The following is a 10,158-nucleotide window of genomic DNA, read 5'->3' on the forward strand; positions in this document are numbered from 1 at the left end:
GTTGTACCCCGTATGGTTCCTACTAAACGAATCCGAGCGGCGGGTCCACAGGCCACCGACCACCTGCCCACTTGCGGGGTGGGTGTGACGGGCCGCCCGCCGGCAGTTGTCCCCGTTCTAACCTAACTCTTGCCCGTGCGCGAGTCGAAAGGGGCATACAAACCCCTGAGGCGAAGACCGGCGTTCCGCTTGGTCTAATGTGGGATCTCCCAGATTTTCCCCTCCGCGGGGACTTGGGAGCGCACCACCGGGCCCCCGCGCTGGAAACGGCCGGAGGCAAAGAGCGCATTAGAGGTGTCACGGATCGGTCTTTTTAAATGGACCGCGGCTGGAAGTTCGCAGGGGAAGAGGCGCTCGGTCTACGGTTCCCGGGCCCGACCCCCTTCGTCTTCTTAAATTGAGAAAACTAACCGTAGGCTCCGGGGGGCGAATCGTAAAACCTTTGCCGACCTCCTCGCACTGCGAGGGGGCCAGGATTTGCGGCTTGTCCGCGTATCGGTCCTACCAAGGACCGCGGCTGGAAGTTCGGTGGTGAGCCCTCGACCTTACGAGATTGGGGGCAAAACCCTTCGTCTTCTGAACATCAGACGGCTCCGGGGGGGCGTACCGTAAAACCTATGCCGACCTCCTCGCGCTTTGAGGGGGCCAGGAAATTCTCTTCCATTCTCTTCCCTTAAACGGACGTCCTTTACGCCCGTTCGAAATGCGGCATACCCGGAGCACCAGGGGCAGGCTTCTAATCCGAAATATACCGGCTTTTAGAACGATCCTCCCCGCCACGTGCTCCAGCCTCTATGGCTCGGGGACCCCCCGTAATAGGGGGTCCGCTTGTCCCAGAATCGTTCCGAGGGAGACTTAGCCGATCCGTCGGTCTAATTTCCACCACAGTTTGGGTCCGTTAAAAGGTCCGAGTCGGTGGTGCCTTAGGGTCGGGATCCTATTGAGGGAAGGAACCGGCCCCTAGCCTGCACCGTCCGGGCCTTGAATCGTACATTTTCCAAGTTGTCAAACCCCCGATTGAAGACCCACCTCCGGGGGGTCTCATTCGAAAAGCCTTTCCGCGGTGCGTGTCTCTTCCTCCTTCGTGGGGGTCGAGTTCCACGCGCCACCGACTCTCTCTCTTTCCCCAAGCCGGGTTTGAGTACCAGAGGATCGGCCTGGTTGATCCTGCCAGTATCATATGCTTGTCTCAAAGATTAAGCCATGCAAGTCTAAGTACACACGGGCGTTGGTACAGTGAAACTGCGAATGGCTCATTAAATCAGTTATGGTTCCTTTGATCGCTCCACACGTTACTTGGTATAACTGTGGTAATTCCAGAGCTAATACATGCAAACGAAGCGTTGGAAGTGGGGGTGCCGTTTCGAGGTGGTCGGTGACTGGTTCACCTTCCCCTCGGCGCCCCCCACGGATACGTGCATTTATCAGAACCAAAAAACCCCCTCCCGACTCCGGTCGGGTCCGCTTTGGTGACTCTAGATAACCTTTGGCCGATCGCAGAGCCCTTCGGGGCGGCGACGTCTCATTCGAGTGTCTGCCCTATCAACTTTCGACGGTAGTCTACGGGACTACGTGTGGTGACCACGGGTAACGGGGAATCTGGGTTCGATTCCGGAGAGGGAGCCTGAGAAACGGCTACCACATCCAAGGAAGGCAGCAGGCGCGCAAATTACCCATTCCCGACACGGGGAGGTAGTGACGAAAAATATCGGTGCGAGGCCCCGTTTGAAGGTTTCGGGACCGAAATGAACTCAATCTACGTCCGTGGGTGAGGACCCATTGGAGGGCAAGTCTGGTGCCAGCAGCCGCGGTAATTCCAGCTCCAATAGCGTATGTTAACGTTGCTGCAGTTAAAAAGCTCGTAGTTGGATCCGGGGACGGGTCCCGGCTGCCGGGCCTCTGCCCGTCCGGACTTCGCGGTGGGAAGCTGCCCCTCTCCGGGGTGGGGACCCCCCGCGGGTCTCTGGGTGGAGGTCGCGGGACCTTGTCCCTACTCATCCGGTGTCCTCTGCTCCCTTCCTCCGCGGAGAGGCCCTTAGCTGGGTCGTCCGCCGCGGTGAATACGTGGGGGGCGGAAGGGTCCGGTGCGTTTACTTTGAACAAAACAGAGTGCTCAAAGCAGGCCGAAGCGTGCCTTGAATGGACTGAGCTAGGAATAATGGAATAAGGCCTTCCCATGGGGGGCGAGTCGGAGCTCTTCGGCGAGGCGGCCGGGTGGGGCCGGGGGCGCCCGGGTGTGACGCCCGGCGTTTCTGGCCGCCGCACGGTTCCCCGAGCCGGGGGGGTATCCGACCGCTCTCTTGGTCCTATTTCGTGGGTTTGACGGACCAAAGGTCATGATTAAGAGGGACGGCCGGGGGCATTCGTACCGCACCGAGAGAGGTGAAATTCGTAGACCGGTGCGGGACGGACAAAAGCGAAGGCATTTGCCAAGAATGTTTTCATTAATCAAGAACGAAAGTCGGAGGATCGAAGACGATCAGGTACCGTCGTAGTTCCGACCGTAAACTATGCCGACCCGCGATCCGGCGGCGTTGGGTTAACGACTATGACCCGCCGGGCAGCGTCCGGGAAACCACGAGTCTTTGGGCTCTGGGGGGAGTACGGTTGCAAAGCTGAAACTTAAAGGAATTGACGGAAGGGCACCACCAGGAGTGGAGCTTGCGGCTTAATTTGACTCAACGCGGGGAACCTAACCCGGCCCGGACACGGTAAGGATTGACAGATTGACGGCTCTTTCTCGATTCTGTGGGTGGTGGTGCATGGCCGTTGGTAGTTCGTGGAGCGATTCGTCTGGTCAATTCCGGTAACGAACGAGATCCCATCCTTTAAGTAGTTACACGGCCCCTCTCCTGGGTCGGACTCTATCCCCGAAGGTCCCCGTTCGCGGGGGGTCCCCATCGGGGTGGGGGTGTTGGGGGTTTCGGCGGGGGTCCGGTTCTACCCCGGATCGGTTCGGGGAGGTGATGCGGTTGACGGGGGTTCAGTTCTGCGTCGAGTGGGTGGCTCCGGCCTCTCCCCTTCGCGTTCGGTTCCCTCCCCGATGCCGTCCGCACCTCGTTCCGCTCTCCGGGTGTGGGTTGTCCGTCCTTCGCCTTCGCCTTCCCTCTCCCCTCCCCGGTGCCCTCCCGCTTACCGCGGGCCTGAAGGTTGGGGTTCGCCCGGTGGGAATCAGCGGTCGGTGGCTAAACTTCTTAGAGCGATTTGTGGCACAGAAGCCACTTGAGAAATGGAGCAATAACAGGTCTGTGATGCCCTTAGAAGTCCGGGGTCGCACGTGAGCTACAATGGCTGGTTCAACATGTAAGTTACCCTACGCCGAGAGGTGCGGGCAATCCTATGAACGCCATTCCCCGCTGGGGACAGGGGATTGCAACTATTCCCCTCGAACGAGGAATTCCAAGTAGGCGCGGGTCACCAGCCCGCGTCGATTAAGTCCCTGCCCTTTGTACACACCGCCCGTCGCTACTACCGATCGGATGCCTCGGTGAGGTCCTCGGACCGTCCCCGGGGCGGCCCTCGAACGGGGGTCGCCTCCGGGCGATGGGAAGTCGATCGAACCCGGACATCTAGAGGGAGTAAAAGTCGTAACAAGGTTTTCGTAGGGGAACCTGCGGAAGGATCAATAACGGTGACCTGGCCGCGGTCGGCGCCCGCCGTCCGTGCCGGTTGTCGAGTCGGACTCGAGAGGCCGAACCTCCCCCCCGGCGGGTACCTTCAAGGTATGGACCGCAGAAGCCTCGTACCTTTCGTCGTCGGCCGACGTGAGTCTCTCCCCCCTCCGGGTGGGTGGACGTAGCGAGCCGGCTTCGGAACTCGGGGTTATGCGAGGACCGCCTTAGGTGCATAGGTACCCCGGTCCGCCCCTCCCGTTCGCGGGGGGAAGAGTGGCGCCGGAGCCGCCCGCCGGGTAGTTAAACCCAAAAAACCATTGATCGTTGAAGGCTTGATTGTGCGTGCGCGAGTCAAAGGGGCTTACTCACCCCCAGGGCGTTGGCCGGTGCTCGCCGGCCTCGGTGGGATCTCCCTGAACCCATCCCCCCGGCACAGGGGGCGGTGGTGGACGGGAGCGTACCGCCGGGCGAAACTCTTTCCCCTCACGGGGTTAGAGCGGAGCTTAAGAGCGCATGCAAAATACCCCCGATGTTGGCTTCGCAGAGACGGACCGTATAATAGTCTAAGGCCGGTGCGCGAGTTGAAGGGGCCTCACGAACCCCGGATGCGTTTATAAACACCCGAAAGGAGACGGCCGGTGCCCGCCGGTCCTGACTAGGTGGGATCTACCCAGCGCCTTCCCCTAAGCGGGGACTTGGGAGCGTACCACCGGGCCTCGCTCATACCCTCCGGGGTGGAGAGCTTGGCTTTGAGCGCACGCCTGAATGCCTTAGACCGGGACCCGTAACGCAGCGAACCAAACCCCTGGGCCTCGCCGGGAACGGCGGGTGCCTAGACCCCGGTCTCCTAAACCACGTAAGTCTCGGGCACCTACTCGGGCGATCGTCCCCCGGGCCGTAACTCCTCGGTCCGGTGGTGACGCCCAGGTTCAATGACCTTTCCCCCCCTGCACGGGGGTGGAAGGCACCCGGCTTGAAATATATTGGCAAAAATTGTCTCTTGTTCGAATGGCTTCCTTCGCCCGGCCTGTAACGGGCCGGGCACAAACCCGAATACGACTCTTAGCGGTGGATCACTCGGCTCGTGCTTCGATGAAGAACGCAGCCATCTGCGTTAACTAATGTGAATTGCAGGACACAGATCATCGAAATTTCGAACGCATATTGCGGCCGCGGGGGTCCATCCCGCGGCCACGCCTGTCTGAGGGTCGCTTTACCCATCGATCGGTCTCCGCGCCCCCGCTGAGAGAGAGAGACCGCGGCTGGAAGCTCGCAGGGCCTGAAAACGGCCCTTCGTCTTCCCAAACGAAGACTCGGTTCCGAGCCAGTCCACGCGGCCCGTGTTGCGAGAGAGCTCCGTACAGGGAACGGAGGGAGAGCCGAGTAGGTCCGGGTCCACGTCCGTTACGGTCTCTCCCCGAGTCCCGAGCGGGGCTCCGCGCAGTCGGACGCGGGGGTGGCGAGTGCCGATTAAACCCAGCGAGCGGGCGAGTGAGCGGGCGGGCGAGCGGCCGGGGTGGGGGGGAGGGTGTCGCGGAGTTCGGTCTCGTGCCGGGCTCTCGCCCCTCGCCCCTAGCCTTCGGCCCTCCGCCTCCGCCCTCGCCCCCGCATAAGAAACCTCTGTGTGCGGCCTCAGATCAGACGAGACGACCCGCTGAACTTAAGCATATCAGTAAGCGGAGGAAAAGAAACTAACAAGGATTCCCTTAGTAGCGGCGAGCGAACAGGGAAGAGCCCAGCGCTGAATCCCACTTTCCCCTGACCGGGGTTGGCCGGGAAATGTAGCGTACGGAAGTCCGTAAGATCCGTCTCGGTGCGGACGCGGGACCAAGTCCTCGCGAACGTGGCTTCTTCCCATAGACGGTGAAAGCCCGGTAGCGAGTCCCGCGTTCCCGCCCGGGTAGGTCGGGCTTCTCGGAGTCGGGTTGCTTGGGAATGCAGCCCAAAGCGGGTGGTAAACTCCATCTAAGGCTAAATACCGGCACGAGACCGATAGCGAACCGAGTACCGTGAGGGAAAGTTGAAACAGGACTTTGAAGAGAGAGTTCAACAGAGCGTGAAACCGTTGAGAGGTAAACGTACGGGGACCGAGAAGACTGCCCCGGGGGATTCAGCCGGGCGGACGGCCCCGCGCTCGTCGGGTTCCGCGGTCGGGGGTGCGAGCGTATCCGGGCGAGAGGGGTGGGGTGCCGACTCCACCGCTCCCCGCTTCGGCTCTGCGCTTCGCCTCTGGACTTCGGGCCTGTCGGGCGTACGGAGGTCCGGCCCCGCCCGGTGTACTTTCCCCGCGTGGTGGTGAGTCGCGACCGGCTCCGGTTAGGCTTGGAAGGGCCCGAGGGTGAAGGTAGGTCCGTCCGGAGAAGGGAGCCCCACGCGGCCCCCGGACACGGGCGTTCCGCTACAGCCCCTCGCTCCGACTTCGCCGATAACGCCGGGGCCGTGGAGCAATGTCCTTTCCGCGTTCTCCCCTCCTCCGGGATGGGGATGGGGGCCCCCCCCGATCGTTCGGTCGAAGCGGGCCGGCTGGGCTGTCCTCAGCCCCGGGCTAGGCCCGCTACGGCGATGCGGGGGGCGATCCAGGCCCACAGCACCCGAACGCCTAAGGTCAGCGGCTAAGTTCGGACCCCGAACGACCCGTCTTGAAACACGGACCAAGGAGTCTAACGCGTATGCGAGTCGAAGGGGCCCAGAACCCCGGAGGCGCAACGAAGGTGAAGGCCGGCGCGCGTCGGCTGAGGTGGGATCCGTCCTAACCCTTCGAGGGGGCGGGCGGCGCACCACCGGCCTGCTCTTCCCACGTGCGGAGAGCGGAGCCAGAGCATACGCGGTGGTACCCGAAAGATGGTGAACTATGCCTGGGCAGGGCGAAGCCAGGGGAAACCCTGAGTGGAGGCCCGCAGCGGTCCTGACGTGCAAATCGGTCGTCCGACCTGGGTATAGGGGCGAAAGACTAATCGAACCATCTAGTAGCTGGTTCCCTCCGAAGTTTCCCTCAGGATAGCCGGCGCCGAAACTTCAAGTTTTATCCGGTAAAGAAATGACTGGAGGCCGCGGGGCCGAAACGGGCCTCGCCCTACTCTCAAACTTTAAATGGGTAAGAGGCCCGGCTCGCAGGCTTGGAGCCGGGCATGGAATTGACGGTGCCGAGTGGGCCACTTTTGGTAAGCAGAACTGGTGCTGCGGGATGAACCGAACGCGCGGGTTAAGGCGCCCGACGCAGACGCTCATCAGACCCCAAGAAAGGTGTCGGTTGATATAGACAGCGGGGCGGTGGCCATGGAAGTCGGCATCCGCTAAGGAGTGTGTAACAACTCACCTGCCGAATCAACTGGCCCTGAAAATGGATGGCGCTGGAGCGTCGGGCCCATACCCGGCCGTCGCTGGCGGTACTTGTCTCCCACCCCCCCAAAAGCCAGCGAGAATGAGAGAGAACCGAGACTCATGGGACCGTATGCCGCGACGAGTAGGAGGGGCGCCGCGGTGGCGCAGAAGCCTTTGGCGCGAGCCTGGGTCGAGCCGCCGCGGGTGCAGATCTTGGTGGTAGTAGCAAATATTCAGATGAGAACTTTGAAGGCCGAAGTGGAGAAGGGTTCCACGCCGACAGCGCTTGGCCGTGGGTTAGTCGGTCCTAAGGGATAGGCGAGCGCCGTTCGGAAAATGCTGGGGCGATGGTCTCGTCTGCCTCGCGCTGACCGAAAGGGGATCGGGCCAATATCCCCGTACCTGGGATTGGTGGAGATCGAGCCGCCGAGAGGCGCTCCCGTGGCGGTAACGCAAACGAACCCGGAGACGCCGGTGGGGACCCCGGGGAGGATTCTCTCTCCTTGCTAAAGAGCTGGAGCGCCCTGGAATGGGTTCGACCCCGAGATAGGGGCTCAACGCTCTGAAAGGCGTCGCATGCACTATGCGACGGCCGGGACGTTTCCCATCGGCCCTTGAAAATCCGGGGGAGGTATAGTGAATTTCCCCCCAGGCCGTACCCATATCCGCATCAGGTCTCCAAGGTGAACAGCCTCTGGCGTGTTGGAACAATGTAGGTAAGGGAAGTCGGCAAGACGGATCCGTAACTTCGGGATAAGGATTGGCTCTAATGGCTGAGCTCGGTCGGGCCCGTGTCTGCTGATGCGGGGTCCGAAAGCCCGGTGCTGCCCGTGCGACGGGGAGCTGTTCCCGGTCCACCTTCGGGCCCCCCCCACTGGGTCCTGCGCGCGAGGAAGCGCACGGCGAGAGATTGCCCCCCAGTATCCAAACCCCCGTGAACAAGGCTCCGTCTGTCTGTCGGGGTCGATGAGAGTGGGTCGCGGCGAGCGAGACCTTAAGCCCCGGTGCGTGTCCCCCCTCGGCGGCGGCGCTTAGGGGGCCTCGGTCAGGTCGACGGTAGGGAGCCGGTCGTCGGTGGGATGCCGGCGGGGGAGCGTCCTTCGGGACTAACCTCCGTCGGATGACCGCCTTCGGCCTCCTCTCCCTACCTAAGCCGGGCCGGGCTCCCGACGCCCGTCGCCGGGTGGGCCGCCCCCGGCTAAGCTCGAGCGTCCGGCCCTTCGCTCTCCCCCGATGGGACGCGGAGGGACGCAATGGAACGTAGGTCCGCGTGGGGTGTGCGGTCTCTCGTGCGTGTGTGGACTCGTAGCAGGCCGCCGGTGGTGGGGCTTCGGTGGGTCGGGGCGGTGTCCCTGGAGCCTCGCGCGCCGAGCCTAGGCTCCGTGGATCTCTCGGGCTTATGAGTCTCGCCTCGGGGGGAGACCTCCGGGGCCGGGTCTCTCGGCCGGCACCTAACAGCCGAATTAGAACTGCTGCGGACAAGGGGAATCCGACTGTTTAATTAAAACACAGCATCGTGAAGGCTCTTGGACCGGGTGTTGACACGATGTGAATTCTGCCCAGTGCTCTGAATGTCAAAGTGAAGAAATTCATCGAAGCGCGGGTTAACGGCGGGAGTAACTATGACTCTCTTAAGGTAGCGAAATGCCTCGTCATTTAATTGGTGACCAGCATGAATGGATGAACGAGATTCCCACTGTCCCTACCTACTATCTAGCGAAACCACAGCCAAGGGAACGGGCTTGGCGGAATCAGCGGGGAAAGAAGACCCTGTTGAGCTTGACTCTAGTCTGTCACTGTGAGGCGACTTAAGGGGTGTAGAATAAGTGGGAGGCCCGCCGCTCGCCAGCACCGGAGCGGGCCGTCCGTGAAATACCACTACTCTTACACGTTACCTCACTAACCCGGTGAGGGTGTCGGTGGGAACCTTTGCCTTGCTGGGGGTTCCTTGTTCAAAGGTGCTAAGCCCCGGGTGGGGGGGTCGCTCGGCGCTGAGTCCTCCTTCCCCCCCTCGCGGGGGGGGTCGGAGGCAAGCTCGCGCGGGGCTGGCCCTTCCTCTCCCTGGGGCGAGTTCCTCCGGGGACAGTGACAGGTGGGGAGTTTGACTGGGGCGGTACACCTGTCAAAGAGTAACGCAGGTGTCCTAAGGCGGGCTCAGGGACGGACGGAAACCTCCCGTAGAGCATAAGGGCAAAAGCCCGCTTGATCCTGATTTTCAGTATGAATACGGACCGCGAAAGCGGGGCCTAACGATCCTTCCGTCTGCTTTACGGGTTTTAAGCGGGAGGTGTCAGAAAAGTTACCACAGGGATAACTGGCTTGTGGCGGCCAAGCGTTCATAGCGACGCCGCTGTTTGATCCTTCGATGTCGGCTCTTCCTATCATTGCGAAGCAGAATTCGCAAAGCGTTGGATTGTTCACCCACTAACAGGGAACGTGAGCTGGGTTTAGACCGTCGTGAGACAGGTTAGTTTTACCCTACTGATGTGCCGTTGCTCCGATAGAAATCCCGCTCAGTACGAGAGGAACCGCGGGTTCGGATACTTGGTATTCGCGCTTGGCTGTGGAGCCAATGGTGCAAGGCTACCATCCGAGGGCTTACGACTGAACGCCTCTAAGTCGGAATCCCGCCTAGAAGGAGCGATACGTCCGTGCCCAAGGTTCGATACGGTTGGTCTGGGATAGCCGCGGGGGATTCGCCACACTCCGCCGGTGACCAGAACCGCACGAGACTGGAACCAGGGCCGGGGCTAATGAACACCTCGGTCCACCCTTCCGTCCCTAAGCGCATGTCCCTTGATCCGGGGTGCGAAATGACTTGTAAACGACCTGATTCTGAGTGCGGGTGTCATAAGTGGCAGAGCGGGTGCATATACCGCGATCCATTGAAAGTCATCCCGTCCACTCAAACATTTGTCGGGGGAAGGCGAAAGCAAACCCCCGGCCCTCCGGAGCGGTCCAGGTCTGGTTCTCTGGGGCGCGGGCCCCGGAGACTCCGTACACCGGTTAGAGGGAGCCGGTGGCGGGCATAGGGGAGGTGGGTACTCCCCTGTGAAATCCTGGATGACGGTTTTAGGTCTCGTAGTGGGCGAAAATCGGACTTAGTGCAATTTCCGAAACTCTGGTTCTCTGGGGGCGCGGGCCCCGAGAGTCCGTACACCGGTTAGAGGGAGCCGGTGGCGGGCATAGGGAGGCAGGTCGCTCCCTTGAATGGTCCTGGATG

General features: G+C 61.6%; 1 non-coding gene and 1 pseudogene across 1 annotated transcript; both read left to right on the forward strand.

Moving 5' to 3' along the window:
* The first annotated feature begins 4,671 nt into the window (after window positions 1-4,671).
* On the forward strand, window positions 4,672-4,825 carry LOC136682426 (5.8S ribosomal RNA). The gene has a single exon (XR_010798638.1). It is a non-coding gene; the product is annotated as a 5.8S ribosomal RNA (ribosomal RNA).
* Window positions 4,826-5,241: 416 nt separating this feature from the next.
* LOC136682439 (28S ribosomal RNA) lies at window positions 5,242-9,852 on the forward strand (annotated as a pseudogene).
* Window positions 9,853-10,158: the final 306 nt, after the last annotated feature.

This window comes from Hoplias malabaricus, unplaced genomic scaffold (assembly GCF_029633855.1).
Source record: "Hoplias malabaricus isolate fHopMal1 unplaced genomic scaffold, fHopMal1.hap1 scaffold_50, whole genome shotgun sequence".
NCBI classification, from domain to species: domain Eukaryota; kingdom Metazoa; phylum Chordata; class Actinopteri; order Characiformes; family Erythrinidae; genus Hoplias; species Hoplias malabaricus.